We start from the raw sequence: 20,000 nt of genomic DNA on the forward strand, positions 1-20,000 counted from the left end.
ATGACACATAGCCCATAAACTCAGTGTGCCACTCAACCATAGCCCATAATGCATAACAACATACCCAACACTCTAGTAATAGGTGACTCTGTAGTCAGGCACACTGATTTTCCACTCACCAGGCTAAACAAGGAGAAAGTTACCGTCAGCTGCCTGTCGGGTGCCAGGATCCGCCACATAACGCATGCACTCAGGTCACTTACTCCACAACAAGTACAAATATGACTCTGTCATTGTCCATGTTGGTGTGAATGACCTGAGACTTACCTACCTGGACTACATGAAAAGGCACATGGAGCAGCTGTCCGATCTTGTAGCCCAGGTAGGTATGACCCTAGCCCTGAGTAGCATCCTGCCATCACCCAGAGTGATACCACAGTTCAAGGACAAAATGATTGACTTCAACAATTGGCTAAGCTTCTGGTGTCATTCTAAGGGGATCCAGTAGCTGTCTGCCTGGGATGACATGATCAACAAACCATGATGCTTTGCCAGAGATGGCCTCCACCTGTCGCCCCTGGGATTCCGGATACTGGCTAAGGCTGTAGCCACCCCATAGTGCCTTTTTTAGGCAAGGTTCAAATGACAATTTCACCACCGTAACAGGTACAAGCAAGCAAAATCTGAGGGTATTGCTACTCAATGCTAGAAGTGTAAACCTCAAAATGGACTCACATGAGGCACTCCTTAAAATGGAGAACATTGACAGCTGTGCAGTGACAGAGACCTGGTTCAAGGCTCCATTGAGTACCCCTGCATTACCAGGCTATAATTCATACCACACCTTTCGGCCACCTAACCTGGACCGAAACACTAAAGGCGGAGGAGTGTCCATATTCATTAAGGATATCCACACCTCCAGGCTAGTTGCTCAGCATAATGCATCCGAGATTATCCAAGTGCAACTAACTCTGTGCAAGACCGCAATCCAAATTGTAGCTTGCTACAGATCCCCCACCATGCCCCAAGATTCCCACACCTCATTTCTTGATACACTAGAAAATATTAGGGTACAACCTGACACCCTAATAATGGGCGATTTCAACTACCCCACCATTAACTGGGAAAACTACTCCTGTGGCAACTCTTGTGCTCAGTGTTTTCTGAAATTATAAATTCCAATGCCTTGGATCAACTTATCCACACCCCCACCAGAGGCAGCAATATCCTAGACCTGGTCATTACCAACTTGGGCAACCGGAGCTCCACACCAGAGGTCAGTTCCTCATTGGTCAGATCCGACTACAAGCTAATCACCCTAGACATCCACATCCCACCCCTACCCCCCATTAGGGAAACCACCGTAAAACATTTCTCCAAAGCCAAGTTCACGCTTCTTAAGGCAGAAATGGCAAACTTCACGACACCCATGCTGACAGACGATAGAGGTATGACTGCTGAATCCTACACAAATGCACTTCATAAGCACTTTGCATGGATCATGCAATCCCTAACAGAACCAAGATGCTGTCCTCCAAAAATAGGAAGCCAATTTGGTGGTCCCCTGCCATAAACAAAACTCTACAACAGAAGGAAGAAACTGTTGCAAAAGAGAGTAAAATCCAATGAGTGGAGGAGCTCCCTGGTCAGCGTCAGTAAGAAGCTGAGATCCTCATAAAATCCTCCAAAGCTAGTTACGAAAACAAAATCGCCACTGACTTTAAAGACAACCACAAAGCATTCTATAGCTGTGTCAAGAATCTCAATGGCAACACTTAGATCTGCTCTGAATTACAGCACAATGGCACTAAATATACAGAACCAACTGATATTGCCAACATCCTGGCAGATAGGTTCAGTGCTAACCTTACCCCCCTCTCATCCCCTAAAGAGCCCATCTCTAAACTGGAAGAATGCAAAGTTCCTGTAATCATGGCTGCACAGGTAAAAAATGCACTCTCCAAAGCCAAGAACACAGCATCCATGAGACCTGGCAACATCCCAGCTGTGTTCTACATAAACTACAGAACGAACTGGCACCCCACCTGAGTACCATGTTCACTCATAGTCTCACCTCAGACTATGTGCCCACTGAATGGTGCACAGCAATGGTTATCCCACTCCACAAAGGGGGAGCCACCATGGACCCCGGAAACTACCGCCCCATTAGCCTGATGAGCCTGGTCTGCAAGGCTATGGAACGTATCATCATGGAACTTATAAAGAATGACATCGGTAATCTCCAAACTCTGGACCCCACCCAGTTCGGGTTTGTAAAAGGCTGATCATGTCTCCTAAACCTTTTAGACTTATTTGAAGCAGTCACCAAAGCCGTAGATGAGGGTAAGGTGGTTCACACAGCCTATCTAGATCTTGCCAAGGCTTTCGACACCATCCCCCACTCTGGAATTTTAGATAAACTCACTAAACTAGGTATAAATCCCTATGTTATAAGATGAGTTGCCAACTGGCTCACTGACAGAACCCACACTGTGAAAGTAGCAGACTCCAAATCCGACTTCAGACCAGTGACAAGTGGAGTACCACAGGGTTCAGTCCTGGGTCCTCTGCTGTTTGGTATGAACTTCTCTGAAGTACAGGCTAACACACAAGGTCTTTGGCTAACGAAGTTCGCAGATGACTGCAAACTAAGAGCCATAATCAAAACTCCAAAGGATGTGGACATCCTACAAAAGGGCCTCGCTGAAACAGATGCCTGGTGTTAAAGCCATGGCGTCAAGCTCAGTGCCAGAAAGTGCATTATCTTCCCTTTTGGTAACAACTCTGTACCCGTGAACTACCACATAGGCGGTAGTATACTTAACACCGAAAGTGTGATGAGACCTTGGGACACTGGTGGACAGTAGTCTCTCCTTTGATAATCATATTGCCACAGTAGTCAGGAAATCCTTCTACGTGGCACACCTCATCACGAAGGCTTTCTCATCCAGGAAAAAAGAGGTAATTCTTCCCCTCTACTTGTCACTCATTAGACCCATTATAGAGTACAACGCCCCTTTTTGTACCTCACAAGACATCTACAACAACTGGAAAGGCCGCAGAAATACCTCACATAGAGGATTACTGGCCTCAAACAGATGCCCTACGCAGACCATCTAAAAAACTGCAACTTTACTCCATTGCATATCACCTACTCAGAGGTGATCTCTATCTAACATACAAAGCTATGTCAAATCCAGAGCTTTTGGACATGCTCCACTTAAAGAAATCCATCCGAGCTACACTCTCTAGGGGCCTAAACCTTGTCACCACAAAAAACAGAACATGCTGGAGGGATAGATTCCTGTCCCAGAGACTTCCCATACTCTGGAACAAACTACCTATCTATATCAAACAAAGCTCCTCATTAGCACTTTTCAAGGAAAATCTTGATGATTGGATGGGAGATAGGAAATTCACCCCGGGGATCTCTTCTGTGGCTCTTCTCGACAGTGGCACAGGAAAATAATTTTCTTGGGTGGCTAAAGCCAGGGTACCTTTTGGCTAGGCTTATATAGGCCCTAGGACCAATAGCCTAGTACCTACCTATGAAAGTATGATCATTGCACATTCAAAACTTCCCTCAATGTTGGACACATTACTAGAATTTTCATTTGAAAGCCTCACCCCCCCAATAAGGACTTCTATTTGGGACCCCATCTCGCCTGAACTTCCTGACAAATACATCCCACCAAATCAGTGGGATAACCCCCTAGAAACAAACATGAATCCATATATCTGAAGTAGTTAACTTCATTTTATCTGCAACCTGTGGGTAACTTTTTTTCTAGCATCTGCTCCAAGCTCCAAGCTCCTCCCCTTACCTATAATGCCCTACCATCTCCTATCTTCCCCAGATCTCATTTGCCGTGCCAGTAGTGTGCATCGTGGTCTCCTTTGCTCTGAGCTCAAGGATAGTAAGTGGTATTATTACATGTATCTAGTGTGTGTTTGAGTGAATATTTTCCCTTCCTCCCCTTATTTAGTGAATCGCTTGTCGTCGGTAAAAAAAAAAAAAAGTTTTGCAAACTTGGAATGTAGTTGTTAGGCCTGTCCTTCCCCTACCTGTGTTTGTGTGTGTTTTTTTCTGGTTGGTAGTGTTTCTACTTTTGGGTGCAGGACTATGGATGATCAGCCAAAGCCTGTTTTCAAAAAATGTACAGAGTGTGGCCATAAGCTCTCCCCGGCTGATGGTCACACTCTGTGTGTGATTTGCTTGGGAGTGGCACACTTGTCCACTCAATGTGCTATCTGCTCTGATTTCAATCTGAGGGCCCTTAGGGATCGGAAGGCCAAGTTAGTAGCCAAAGGCCTTCTCCCTGCTGCCATGCTGGAATCTGCCTCAGCCTCGGTCTCTAGTGTTCCACCTCCCACCCAGACAGGGATTCAACCTCCCTCCTCTTCTTCTGGTGATGGGTCTACTAAAGACAAATCTACAGTCAGCATGGCTGACAAGGATAAGGAAAAAGATAAAGGCGCAGAGAGGGAAGGGAGAACAGAAAGGACAGACATCTCAAGAGATCCCCAGACAGGGTGCTCTTTCTTAGTCCCCCTTCTGATTCCATGAGGCCTGTTTCTCCACGGCTCCAGTCACCTCATTTTTCACCTGAGCCATTGGTACATTCGGACCCGAGGCCCCCTCCCCCATTGCGCAGGCCAGCCAGATCCGAGTCGGTGGCCTCTTCGAGGTCAACTCGGAGCTTATCTGACATGGACATGGACAGGATGATGCAGAGGTTTATTCAGACCCAAATTCAGATGGGAGTCTTGCCAGGCCCCTCTACCTCTGGAGGGGGGACCTCCATGTCTTTCTTCCACCCCATGTCTCCTTCCCCGATCCGTGCTTTGGCTTCAGGGCCCTTGGATCCGAGGATTTTCGGAGCTGGTAGCTCGGCACCGATAGTTCCTCCAACTTCAACTCCGCCTGTTACCTTGAGTTCCTCGGATCCGACTTGTTCGGATCCGAGGGACTCTTGGAGCTGCGGACAGGGAGTCCGACCCAAGGGAATGGTTTCTTCGGCTCTTACCTTTTCGGATCCGATCCATTCCCTCGGACCTCAGGCTACCCTGGCTTTGGCTCGGGTCCCCGCTTCGGATCCGGGGAGGGCATCTTCCTTACTGGGTGCTAAGGAAGTCCGCTCTCCCTCGACCTTCGAAGTGGTGGAGAGGGTTCTCTCCCAGGGATTGAGACCCAAGCACATCCCCTCGGATACCACCCAGGTCCCCCTGGATTTGGTAATGACTCCCTTCATCCTGTCTCAGGGACAGCCCAGGCCAGAGGATCCCCAGATTAATTTCCCTGAGGAAACCCCTGCGCTCACAAATCCCCTTCTGAGAGTCCCACTGAAGAAGGTCACTATAAGCTCAAGTGCAAAAGGAGGCACTTGGACTCCCCCGAGTCCCTCACTATGGACACTGACTTAAATGAAGGAGAAGGTTTCCCCAGGTCACCTCCCGAAGACGTCTCCTTCGGAGAAAGTATGGAGATCCTCCGCCAGAGGGGAGGTTGGTCAGCCCCAAAACCTTCTGGGGATGAGTCAGTGTTCCTGGAGGCCTTTGGCACGGGCCCATCTACTTCTGGGGTGTCCCCGCCAGCGGACGACTTGGTGGACCTCATCATCACAAGGGCATGGAAGGAGCCTGACACCGTAGAGCCCATCTTCAAACTCCCTGACAAGATTTTTTCTCCCCCTTCCAACAGACAGCTTTGGTCGAAAGGAGCCCCATTTGATGCTATGTTCGTTGCAACGGCCACAAAGAAGGAACTAGCACAGGAGAGTTCCTTTGTCCACCATTCAGACAAGGAGTTGAGGTCGGTGGATAGGTTTGGGAAGCGAGTCTATTCCACAGCGACCTTTTCAATTCGTGCGCTGATTTATTTGGCACATGTGATCCGGTTTCAGCGAGACCTCGCTTTGGAATTCACTGAGTCGCCCCCAGAGTCTTTATCGCCGCAACACCGACAGTTCTTGGTGAAAATGTCGGCTCTGAAGTCGGTCTCAAACACGTCGATGCGACTCCTTTCCCATGCCATGGAAGGAGCAGCTAGGGCGGCTGGGACAGGCATAGCCATGAGGCATCATGCCTGGCTCAGGTTGTGTCAGTTCGCGGACCCGTTTAAGGTGTTGTTTATCAACTCTCCTTACGACGGTTCTTCCCTTTTTGGGAAGACAGTACATGACACACTTGTCCAGAGCAAAAAGGACAGGAAAACTTTGTCGTAGGGATCCGCTTCTCTAACCCACAGTGGTCCTTCTCTAGGAATCAAAGAGGGCAGAAGAAGATGTGGTTCCGAAAATCTCAGCTTTTCCGGGATTCTCAGGACAACTGTTCCCCCAGAGGCAGAGGGGGACTGGATCGAAGCCAACACAGAGGTAGAGGGGGTCCCAGGAATTTTGGGTCTAGGGAACCTTTTTCTGATAAACCCCGTCAGCAGCCCTGAGGGGTTGCCCAACTGTCCTACTCTGGAGGCAGTCAAGGGGAAGATTGTCCTTACACCCAGCGGCATGGGAGTCCATTACGACAGATCGCTGGGTTTTACAGATAATATCCAGAGGTTACTCTATCCCGTTTGTTGCCCCTCCAAATATTCCAAAACACCTCCCGGATGTTCCACCCGCTCACAGGGAGGCCACAGCTCTGGAGGTTTCAAAGCTGCTTCTCAAACAAGCCATCGAACAGGTCCCCCCCGATCAGTCTGGATCAGGCGTCTACTCAAGGTTCTTTTGGTGCCAAAAATGGCTGGGGACCTCAGGCCCATTCTAGACCTGTCAACATTAAACCTGTCTGTAGCCAAACAGAAATTCCGGATGGTCACCCTACAGTCCATTCTACCTTATCTCCAAGAGTGAGACTGGATGTGCTCGTTAGACCTCCAGGATGCTTACTACCACATCAAAATACACAGAAGCTTCAGGAGGTTTCTGCACTTCCAGCTGGGAGCCAGTCATTTTCAGTTCAGAGCCCTACCTTTTGGTCTCACCACAGCCCCCAGCATGTTCACCAAGATAATGGCAGTTGTAGCAGCTCACCTGAGGCTTCAGGGTATTCAGGTGCTTCCATATCTGGACGACTGGCTCTTCGCTGCGCCCAACAAGCATCACCTGTGTCTGGCCTGAGATTACTTAATTCGGTTGGCAGATCTACTCGGGATTACAGTCAATGTTCAGAAATCCCAATTGCAACCAGTACAGGTTCTAGACTTCATTGGGGCTCGGCTAGACACTTTGCAGATGAAGGTATTCTTAACTCCAGACAGGATCCTACACCTCCGGTGCCACCTTGCTAAGATAGCGAATTCCAAGTCTCCAAAGGCGAGCGAGGTTCTCCGGGCTCTGGGCTCCATTGCTGCTGCCATATCAATTCTCCCTTGTGCGCACCTTCACATGCGGGTTCTTCAATGGACTCTGGCTGTTCAATCGTCTTGGCTATACCTGCCCATGAAATTTACGATCAAGATCAGTCACATCTGCAGGATGTCTCTTCTTTGGTGGTTAAGTTCACCGGAGATATCAGAAGGACACCCCTTTGCGTCATCTCCAGTCCAAGCCACAGTTAACACAGACACCTCCCAACTCGGGTGGGGCACTGTTTGGGAAGGACAGTCCAAGGCACGTGGTCCCAGTCAGAGACCAAGTTGCACATAAATGTTCTAGAGATGAGGGCAGTGCTTTTAGTGTTGGAAGCCTTTCACACTGCACTCCCTCTCGGATTGATTGCAATTCAGTCAGACAACATGTCGGTTGTCTGGTATATTAACAAGCAGGGGGGAACTGGATCCTACCCCCTGTGTCGCAAGGCCATGAGAGTGTGGGAATGGGCAATCTCCACCATTCGGTTTCTGATAGCAACGCACATCCAAGGGTGATCCAACATTTTAGAGGACAGATTGAGTCGGGCCATTCTGATGCCTTACGAGTGGTCTCTGAAACAGTCAGTAGCGGAGGAGATCTTCCTTGCATGGGGTCAGCCTTGCTGCGATCTCTTCGCATCTCCTTCCAATGCGAAGTGCAGCCAGTTCTTCGCTCTGATTCCTTCACCAGGGGAAGTCCCCAGAGACGCTGTAGTTCATGCTTGGACCCCCAGGCTTCTCTATGCTTATCCAGCTTTGCCACTCATTCCAAAGTTTCTTCAGAAAGCTTGCCGACTGCGGTGCAAAGTGATCCTCATTGTCCCGTTCTGGCCTCGTCAGGTTTGGTTCCCATTCCCTTGGTCTCATCTCTTAGCTACCCCTTGGGTTCTGGATCCCTGCCAGGATCTAATCTCCCATCCATCGGGGGCCCATCTGCCCGATCTGGGCAGCCTCAAGCTGACAGCCTCTGTGCTCCAGTTCCGTTAATTGCCTGGACTCCTGGTCTTTCATCCCCGGTAAAATCCATTCTGGTGGCTTCTCTTAAAGACTCCACTAGGAAACTTTATCGAAGTAAATGGAAGTGCTTTTCCATTTGGGCCTCACAGAGAAAACTAGATCCCTTTACACAGCCCCTGTTCCAGCGGTGTTAGATTTCCTGTCTGGCATCTTTCAGCAAGGAGCTAGTTCCTCCACAGTGAAAGTACAGTTGGCAGCCATTTCCATTTTTCACGTTGGTGAAGACAGCATTGTTTTAGCCTCCTCTAGGCTGTGTAAAGCTTTTCTTAAAGGTACTTTTCTGTTACGTCCACCTGTCAAGGATTCAGTGCCTCCTTGGGACCTTACTTTTGTTTTACAGGCATTGGTGGCTCCTCCTTTTGAACCTGCAGCTTCAGTGGACTTGAAATTTTTGTCCTGGAAGACCGCTTTCCTAGCCTCCATTACATCTGCTAGGAGGGTTTCTGAGCTTGAAGCTGTCTGCCGTGCCTCCTTATTTGGACTCCTACAAGGATAGGGTCTCTCTCCGTACTAATCCTTCCTTCTTACCCAAAGTGGCATCTGAAGCAAACATAAATCAGTCCATTAATCTTCCAGTTTTGTTTCCTAACTTCCAAAATAAAGGTGAATACAAACTCCATTTGTTAGATGTTCATAGACAGCTTTGTTTTTATCTTCATAGAACAAAGTCTTTCCACAAGACTGACCAATTGTTTGTTTCCTTTTCCAAAGCATTTATGGGAAAAGCTATTTCTAAAGTTTCTTTGGCCTGATAGATCATTCTTTGTATTTTTACATGCCTACAAAGCAAAAGGTTTATCTCCTCCTGGTATTGTTAAGGCTCACTCTACCAGGTCCATGGCGACGTCTGCTGCTTTTTGGTCTAGGGTGCCTTTGGACATTATATGTGCAGCAGCGACCTGGGCCAATTCACATACCTTCATTTTCCATTACAAATTAGATCTGATTTCTAGGGGTAGAGCATCCTTTGGGTCTGCGGTGCTCAGGAATATCCTTCCATAAGGGCCTCCCAGGATTGGAGTAGCTGGGGACTCTGTCCCACAGGTTGCAGATAAAATGAGGTTAGCTACTTCAGATAAAGAAGTTATGTACTCACCATAATGTTCCATCTGAGTAGTTATACTTCAGTTTTCTGCAACATTCCTTCCCTCCATCCCCCGGACCTTGTCCTGTCTTTTCAGGTTTGGTTCATTGGGCTGAGTTGCTTATGTTTTTAGTTGCAGCAAACTTGATCTGAGGGAAGATAGGAGATGGTAGGGCATTATGGGTAAGGGGAGGAACTCGGAGCTTGGAGCAGATGCTAGAAAAAAAGTTGCCGGCTCGGATCCGATATGGATCCGTATACCCACAGGTTGCAGAAAAATGAAGTATAACTACTCAGATGGAACATTATGGTGAGTACATAACTTCTTTTTTCATACACTAAGATCCTCCTCATAGCCCTTACTCATTGCTCATTCACCAAATTCTTTTTCTGAAGCATCCGGTGTGAGGTGGCATTGTGTAAATATGAATTACTGACTTTGGGCTTCATATAATATTTGTGACTTAAACCAGCATTGGTGTGTGATATCAAGGTGTCCAAATCATTAATGCAAGTTTTGCTGAACTGTGAAGTAAAGCGTAAAAAATCAGTAGTCATGTTTAAATAAGTTAAGGTTTTATCTGCCATATCATCGGGACCATCTCACAGAATAAAAAATATCATCTAAAAATTGTAAATACAATTTGATATACTGGAAAAAAATTATCATCTAAAACTTATTAATGCAATTTGATATACTGGAAAAAATTCACACGTAAAAACAATGCTTTTCCCAAGAAAACAAAACTAAATTGGCATAAATGGGCGCACAAGTTGTGCCCATGGCCACTCCTTTAGTTTGCTTAAATAGTTTGCCCTCAAAAAAAGTATAGTTATTATCAAACACCAAGGCAATTAGATCCATAATGAAATTTAAGTTAGCTGATAAAAAGTTATAATCCAATAAGCTATCATAAAATAGTTCTAACCCTTCATCGTAAGGAATAAATGAAGACAAAATGAATATACTGATAGTTGAAAAGATTAAATTCTTACTCCACAAACTTTTTTTTTAATACAAACTACCTGAGAGAGGAACATACTAGACATTTTGTGTTCCTAAAGAGATTACTGTTAGCTCATTTCATGTTTTACCACAATTGATGTGCAGTGATCATGGGGTTATAAAGGTTAATTGGTTGCTAGATAATTTTGCCAAACTAAAATCTAAATCAATGCATAGATTAATCACAGATTATATGGAATCAAAACAGTCACTATGTAAAACTAATTGGAGTAAGGTTTTCAGTGGAAAAATTGCAGAAGGAATGTGGAAAGTTTTGAAAGAGAAATCGTTTGAGTGCAGAAAAAATAAATAAAAAAAGTTTAACATCAGGATCTTGGCATACAACACCAGGAGATTCATTTCTGTAAGAACAAGATACCTGATTAAGGTGAGAGACAAAAAATATATAAGAAATGGAAAAGAGGTTGATCTGCAACTGTGAAAACTGAAATAAACAAGCTGGACAAATAAATTATACATAGTGTGGGACAAAATCAAGAAAGATTTGAAGAAAATGTATATAAAGATATTGGGCATAATAGGAAACCATTTTGTAGATACATAAGATGTGGAAGGAGTAAAGACATGCTAATTGATAAAATGCATGTAGATTCTAAAAAAATATCACCAGACACAACAGATTATAGATATATTTATAAAATCTTATGCAAAACAGATTGGCTTCCCAAAGCAGGTGATAAGTTCTAGTGATATCCAGGTAACTAGATTATATTGAAAAACAACTATGCAAACTAGACCCAAACAAAGCAGCGGAAGGAAACTGAATAAGTAACAATGACCTGAGAACCCTTCAGCAAGAACTGACAGTACCATTATATCTGTTATTTACTCGGTCGTATAAACACAGGGAGATTCTTCAAGATTGAAGACACAGCTAATTTTAAACCTGCCTTTAAGGGAAAATGGAATAGGGCAAACTCAGTCATATAAACCCTTAAGTCTGCTTTCATGTTGTAGAAAAATAATGGCAACGGTAATCCTGTATAAGTTATTGTCAGAACTGGAAAGGTTTGGACTTGAAACCATACATAGGTTCATAGGTGTGTACTAGGCTAATAGCCCTGGAGCCTTTACAAGCCTTAGCCCATAGGATTACCCTGGCATCATGCTACCCGACCCATGTTTCCAGTGCCTTTGTCGAGTAGAGCCACTGGAGTTAATTTTCTATTTCCCATCCACTCATCAAGATTTCTCTTGGAGAGCCAGTGAGGTGCTCTGTTTGACATGTATGGGAAGTCTATTCCATAGCATGGGCAGTCTCTGGGTTATGAACCTGTCCCTCCAGCACGTTCTGTTGGTTATGGTAATGAGGGTAAGGCCTCTGAAGCGTGTGGTGTGGAAGGATTGGGATTTCTTTAGATCTAGCATTTCTAACAGAGTTGGGTCAGACATAAGTCAAGCAGAGATCGCTTCTAAGTAGGCAATATGAGACAGAGAATAGTTGGAGTTTTTGAGTCTGTCCATCGGCATGCAAATGTTGAAACTAGATCTATTATCACTTGTAACACAGTGTTCTATAACAGTATAATAGCTATGAATTAAAAATTGTGCTGTGATATCATTTATATAAATTTAACTTCATTTGACAGGGTCATACACAAAACACTGATAAATAAATTACAATATCTAGGTTTGAATTTACTCTTGATAAGATGGATACGCTGCATGGTTTACAAATAGGACATGGCAAGTAACATACAGCAAATGGACAGGTGAAATTCTTGGTTATAGTCAGGGTGTCCTACAGGGCTGTGTCCTAGGCCCTTACTTGTTTATATTATATCTTTCAGACCTATCTTTTTCATATGAGGTGCTCTATAGTCTGTATGTAGATGACTTGAAATTGGGTAAACGTATTACATGTGTTACAGGTAGGGCATGTCTGTAGAACAACTTGACTTAATTGATTATTTGGGGAGAATAATATGCTGATAAATACATCATATGAGATTTAGGAGACATAAATTGAAAGGTGAATACTTAATACAGCACACAGTTATTGAAACTGTAGATTCATTTAAGGATCTGTGTATATGGGTAGATCCAGCTTTGTTTTTTCTAATTATATCAACCAATTGGTTAATGATAGTTATAGAACTGTAGGTTGTATAAAAAAGATCTATAAAATTTAGGAAATCAAAAATGAAGTCATTGTTTATTTACATTAGACCCAAATTTGAATATGGAATAACAATATGGAAACCTTATAAGAAAACAAAGCTATCTCTGTGAATGTCTAGGGTTATCAAAAAGTAGTAGAGAATCATCAGACAACCTATGCAGAAGATTCTGTAGGAATAATAAGTGCATTAATTGGCTTTCTGAGAGCAGATGATGCATTGAACAGACTACCAAACTACATTAAAGCAAGAGCTAGTTTAGATATTTTTAAGAACATCCTGGACACTTGTTATGGGCACAACAATTTTGGTATATTGGCAGGCTAGAAGGGCATTAATGCCTGTGCTTGAAATATTTGTATCTAAGATTACTTGTCTGAGAACTGAAGAAAAAATCATGGATCCAGGAATTTTGTTATATTCCTGACTGCAAGCTAAATAAGTGAGAAGCCTGAAAAAGTATATTGTGATGTGTTTCTACACTTCACACAGGAAAGAGCCCTGAAAGTTTATAATATGCTTCTACCTTGAGTTGGAAAGAAAATGTTACTGTGATGAGAGAGAAAGTTAAGAGTTACTGAGAGCTGAGAAGAAAATTTTACATAGATCCTGCATTTATTCTTAACAAGGGTGCAAAGTCCAGCAGAAGGAATTGGTGCTTATGTTGCTGAATTACAGTCATGAGTTACAGGTTTGAGATTCTGTGAACTGAGAAAAAATCTGGCTTATATTTTACATTTGTCCTTAACAAGGGCACAAGGTCCAACAGAAAGAATTGGTACATATATTACTGAAACAAAGAATTGGTACTATATTACTGAAACAAAGAATCAAGCTAAAAAACGTTCATTAATAAGAGAGATCCTTGATAGTATATTTAATGATAAAACACTGCTGGAAGTGGTTGCATTGATATGTAAAATGAAGAGTGAGTGAAATTACTTTGTCTCATTTAAGAGTTAACAGAAGCATCAGACACTGATAAATATGCATATGAGAAAGGAAACCTACAAACTACCACATAGATGGGAATCCACTAAGTACAGAAGAAGTAATTAGGGACCTGGGTACCCAAGTAGATAGCATGCTCTCCTTTGATAACCACATAGCCAAAACGGTCAGGAAATCCTTCTATGTGGCACACCTGATCACAAAGCGTTTCTCATCCAGATCCAAGGAGGTGATTGTGCTTCTTTACTCCTCACTCATTAGGCCCATAATACAGTACAATGCCCCATTTGGGATGTACCTCACTAGACACCTGCAACAACTAGAAAGACCACAGAAGTACCTCACTAAGAGGATTAAGGGCCTTATACAATTACCCTATGAAGCATGACTGAAAAAGCTCCTGCTCTTCTCACTCGCTTACCGTCTGCTCAGAGGTGACTTATGCCTGACCTATAGGGCCATGTCAAACCCTGAACTAATGGACATGTTTCACCTCAAAAAAACAAGATCCCTCAGAACGACTCGTTCTAGTGATTTGAACCTATGTACAACAATAAACAGGACATGCTGGAGGGATTCTTGTCCCAGCGACTCCCCTCACTCTGGAATAGAATCTCAATCCATATTCGACAGAGCTCCTCTCTGACCCTCTTCAAGAGAAATCTTGATGAGTGGATGGGTAATCGTAAGTTCTACCCTGGGATCACTTCAGGAGCCCTGTTGACAGAGGCCCAGGTTACTAATCTAATGGGGAGGCGAAAGCCATTACTCTGTGGCTAGGCTTATAAATGCCCATGGGCAGATAGCCTAGTACTTACCTATGAACCTGTGAAACTCGAAAGTAGGTAAAAGAGTGAAAATTAGTTGTGTCATTAAAAGCTTGAAAAATAATGTGTTCTGTTTTTATAAAGACTACAAAAATTGTGGTTATAAGTACAATAAAAGGAAATGTATTCTGTTTAATCAAGTATGTAGAAGTTGTGGCAAAAGAAACTAATGATTTTTCTTTTAAAGTCTGAAAAATGTGAAAACAAGTGTATGCTCCGTAGAGTATCAGTAGCCCTGAGGAGCAGAACTGAAAAGAAGTTGAGTAGAATGGAGAGTATGGATGTGATTAAGAAACATTGATCCTGTTGACTGGTTGAATAGTAAGATTACTGCTGTATTGCCTGATAACATTTGTTATACACACAGAATGAAAAATCATAATAAAGCTATAAAGTGGGTATATTATCTATTCTGTACATTAGAGGAAGTGGTTTCTGCTTTGTCAGTGTTTTTTGCGTGTGATGCTATCCAGGGGTATTGTCAAATTAAGCTTGAAAGTTTAGTTTAGTTTCAGTTCAAAGCTGATTATATTTAATGTCCTGCTGGGGAAGATGCAGGTTCCTCAAACTTCCATTTGGTATTTTTGTTGTCCAAAGTTTTTTCAGAAGGCTAAGATCAAGGGTCTGAATGATGAGGGTAATAAATATATTTTTTGATATATTATAGAACATGATTAGAGCAGAACATGTCAAAAGGTTGATTCAGTTACTAACTAGACAGAGGCAGACTCATTCATAACAGTTTATCATAAGCCAAACTACTCCAAATGGTACTCAAGATTCTGACATTAAAAAATATGCAATAAAGGATTTTAAGGGATATGTGCCTCATCCTCCCAGTATGACCACTGCCTTACTTATATATAACCCACCTCTGAATCTGGGAAAGTTTGGTCTCTGAGTTTAACATGTGCATTCTTCCACAGACAGAATAACCTTAGGTTGAACAAGATTAAGAGTTAAAGCAGAATTTCAGAGTTGAAGTGCATAGGTCTAGTTTTGAGTTGAGGACAGTAAACCAGGTAATGAAAAAGTTCATTTACTTTCACCAGGGTATAAACAGGACTTAATATTTCAAGATGTGGTATCATACCTTTTAAAGTTCATACTGCAGTAAAGTATGGGGAAAAGATGTTGTATGGTACTGAAGTGAAAGGCAAGAAAGGAGTTTTTGAATTATTTAGACAGTTGATGACCAAAAGCACAGACATAAAATATTTTGATGTGAAATTGTCAGTTTTATTACAAGTAGATGCGAGCCAGAATGAGATTTTTGCACTGATTTTGGTAGAGCATAAACCAGTTACCTATGGATGAAGAGTTTCTACTGACTGTCAGGTAAGATATTTTCAGCTAGTAAAAAGGAGATGCTGGCAGTAATATGAGTGTGAAGCGTTTTCTGAATATTTTCTTCATTTTTCAGATTTGTGCATGCTGACCATCTCATTTAATCTATTTATCCATTTGTCCCCAGCAACACCTCAACCGTCTCACTCCTAGTGAGAACTCCCACTCTACAGTTAACATTTGATTCTTGACAAGTGCACCATAGTGTGCTTGGTGGTGTGGCAAAAGCTGAGTAGTGAATGAGTCATTATCCAGGTAGACATGATAATGCTTCTTCCACCAGAGTGTTTGCTGGTCCATAGGATAGCCTGAAGTCTACAAACTTGCATAATAGTGCTCCAGTGCTACATGTACACTCCCATACATATTCTGACATTATCTGTTCTGTGTGTAATGCTTAGCAAAGTAATAGCCAAACAGAATTTGTTACTTTTTTCATTTCCAGGTAGACAGTAGAGCAAGACTAGGGCAGATTTGTTCCATTTCCAACACTTTGTCTAATCTGTAAAGTTTACTGTTTGAAGTTATGAAGTTAACAGCAAAAAAAAAAAAAAAAGAAATGAAGAGATCCAATCAGATCAGAAAGAATGCAGCTTCTACTGCTGATTACATTTTAATATTCAAGAACACCAAGCATCTCAAGCCAGCACTGGACTTCAGTTTCCTAAGTGAGTTCATTTACAAGGTCATGGTGCATTATTCAGTCTTTCCTTGCTTAACTGAAAGAGACTGGGTGTTGTCTTTGGATCTGTAGGACTTTTATACCCATATAAAGTGCAAGGGAGTCCAGAAGGATTGTACACTTGTTAATAAGAGGCAGTCATTATCTGTTCCAGCCACTATCATTTGGGTTCACTTCAACCCATCCCAATGTGCATACTACATGTAGTAGCAGTGACGGTCTCACATAGACCCATTAAACCAGCACCAGCAAAAAACACACATAAATACATGAAAACATACTCGGAGACTCTAAATAAAAATCTGCAAAAGCAACAGAGACCTCCAAAGCAAACATCCAAGCAACCTCCACCCCCTAGCACAAATCATGAAACACATACTTCACAAAACCAGTGTGCCATGCAATCACAGCCCTTAAGGCAAAATAACATACCCAACATACTAATAATAGGTGACGCTATAGTCAGGCACACTGACATCCCACTCACTAGGCTGAATAAGGAGAAGGTTATTGTTAGCTTCCTGTTGGGTGCTAGGATCCGCCACATAACACAAGCACTCAGGTCACTCCAGAACAAGTACAAATATGACTCTGTCATTGTCCATGTTGGTGTGAATGACCTGAGCCATACCTCCCTGGACTACATGAAAAGAGACATGGAAGAGCTGTTTGATCACGTAGCCCAGGCCGGTATGACCCTGACCCTGAGTAGCAACCTGCCCTCACCAAGAATGATACCACAGTATAAAGAAAAAATTCTCGATTTCAACAATTGGCTAAGTTTCTGGTGTCATTCAAAGGGGATCCAGTGTCTGTCCGCCTGGGATGACATGCTCGACAAACTCAACAAGCCACGCTGCTTTGCTAGAGACGGCTTGCACCTGTCACCCTTAGGCTTTCGAATACTGTCCAAGGCTCTTGCCACCCCCATAGTGCCTTTTTAGGTAAGGCTCAAAAGACAAACCCACCACCGTAAATAGCACAAGTAACAAAAAAACTGAGGGTAATGCTACTCAATGCCAGAAGTCTAAACCTCAGAATGCACGCACTCGAGGCACTCCTCAGTATGGAGAAAATTGATATATGTGCAGTAACAGAAACCTGGTTTAAGGCTCCAGAGAGCACCCCAGCACTACCAGGCTACAACTCATACCATATATTTCGGCCACAGAACCTGAACCGAAATACAAAAGGCGGGGGCATATCCATATTCATTAAGGATACCCACACCTCTAGGTTAGTGACACAGCATGATGCTTCAGAGATCATCCACGTGCAACTAACAACGGGCAAAACTGCAGTTTAAATTGTAGCTTGATACAGATAGCCTAGTACCTACCTATGAACCTATATGAATTAGAAGATACAAGGAGTGAAGACATTCCCTTATTTGGAGAACTGGTTTCTGGCTGCTGTAACAGAAACAGGTTTAAGGTGAGGAACTTTCTGTATAACAGAGAACATTGCAGAGTTACAGATGGAGCCTACTCAATCCTCACACTCATGGACACAGTGGCATGTAGAGCATTTTGCCACTTCTGTGGGATCTTTACTGGTGCAGGAGGATGTCATTGTAGCATAAGATCTCTTATAGGCATTTGATTTAATAGCAACAACCATTTGCATGATGCCTCATGCCCACCTACGCAAGTACTCAGTGATTATTACTGAGATAGTTGTGCTAGTTAACTCAACCACTGTCTTCCCTTGATGAGGATGTCAGCAGCATCAAGTGGCATCTCCAGTGGTGGTGTCATTCTCTTAATTTATTTCTGGGTGACCCACTCCAAACCCCATCATCAGTAATTTCTGTCACCAGGGAAATATCAGCCCTAGGGTCAGAGGTAACATTGCAAAGGGCATGCAGACTGTGGTGCATGGTCACACAATGACGTCAGTCTGCACATCAGTGTTCTGGAGGAGAAGGAGGTCCTCCTTGTGCAGGTTCTACAGGGCTTCTTTCCCCAGGTATGTACTTATTATATACACTAATGACAACTCAGTAGTGTAGTACATTAACAATTGTGTGGGGGGCACCTCTTTTTCTTTATACCCAAAGATCATGAGAGTGTGGGTATGGGCATTGTCTGTCACACACTGTGCATTAACAGAGGCCAACTTCTTAGTGGATAAGCTCAACCAGTGTATATTAATGACTTGTTTGTTGTTGGTCAGTAACATGGAAAATCTTCCAGTGACTGGGACAACCTTGCTGTGATCTATTTGCCTCGCCAGTCCATGCCAAATGCAGCAACTTCTTTACTACCCCATGTGGGAGTTAGCCCAGAGACAAGCACAGTGTGTTCCACAGTTTACAGATGTTATAAAAGCTGAGCACAGCAGTCAGTAAAGTATTCTGCAAACCGAAAGTAACACTTGAGTGTTGACTGACAACATACCTGGCTGCTTGGTGGTAATTTTAAAAGCTTTCCTTCACCAAACTTGTCCTAAACATCTTCAGTTAAAAAAGCAGTACCACCATAATCATCCCTCTTTACAAGGGAGGTCCTTCTGCAGACCCAGGTAATTGTAGAAGCTCTTTATGTTGATTACTGCTGCAGTAGCCTGAGCTATATGGGTTATATCCTGGTAATGATATAACAAATGACCAGCTTCCAAAGCTTCAGGGCACCTTCCACATGCTCAGACTATTATTTGTACCTTGAGTTGAGCTGCCTAAAAACACAGGTTTAAGTGCCAAAACCTTCAGAGCTTTCCTGAAACCAAAGATAGCACTTCAGTATGGGCTTTTGAGTATCAGTGAGTCAGCTTGTGCTATTATTTTCTGGGCAGATACATGCTCTTTGGGGGGAAAATCTTCCACATTTTATATTTTATTTAAATTTACTTTTCTAGTTAGGAATGTTGTTTTTTTATCTGGGAGTTTGTGTTTTAACTGTGCACTGTTTCCTGACTGTTTAAAAGTAGTTGAATTGTTTTTTTTTTGTGGAAAAACTGTGTTTATTTTAATTTTTGGAGCTGGCAATATGTATTCAAGTGCTCTTTATTGTGCTTTTATGAGGAAAAGTGACTTTTAACAACTTTAAAATTTTACCAGCTTATGCTGCTTGCTCTCCTTGGAAAAGAAGCACTATTTTTGTCTTAACCATGGAACAAACTACCTGCCCCATGGGTGGGTCCTCCTTTCAGCCGCAAAAAGAAAAAGTTAAGCAAGCAGCCTCTGCTACCAAAGCAGGCTAGCAGTTTGCCTCGGCCGCAAGTGGGTGACTCTGCTGTGGCCAGACCTGGTTTCTCAGACCACTTCTCTTTTACCTTTTATCCCTGAGGTGCAGCATCTACAGCCACTATGGACTGGAGGTTAGCCATGTACTCTGCAACTTTTGGGATCCCCTCAGAGGAGGGAGAGCTACTCTTCTGGTCCTGGGAGAGAGAACAGGGAAGTCTCTTCTGTTTAGTCAGAATGTTGTGCCCATCCCTGGGGAAGCTGCTATGGTCATTACCAGTTCTGTTGGTCCCATTTTTCTTGTCAAAAACAAACCAAAAACTAAACATGTTGTCTGATCCTGTTCAGTTTTCTGTGGGCAGGAGTAGTTTACTAGATCTGGCTCTCATGGTCTAATTCAGGCTACTGATTCATATTATAAGGTTGTATCTGGTAAAAGAAAAATGGTTGCTTCTTTTATTGAAGAGATT

At 43.2% G+C, this 20,000-nt stretch overlaps 1 protein-coding gene across 1 annotated transcript in view; it reads left to right on the forward strand.

Moving 5' to 3' along the window:
• SORL1 (sortilin related receptor 1) overlaps positions 1-20,000 on the forward strand; it is a 5,131,225-nt gene that overhangs the window by 3,084,344 nt on the left and 2,026,881 nt on the right. The window lies entirely within an intron of this gene.

Source organism: Protopterus annectens, chromosome 8.part0, assembly GCF_019279795.1.
Source record: "Protopterus annectens isolate FY-2018-M chromosome 8.part0, PAN1.0, whole genome shotgun sequence".
Taxonomy (NCBI): Eukaryota; Metazoa; Chordata; order Ceratodontiformes; family Protopteridae; genus Protopterus; species Protopterus annectens.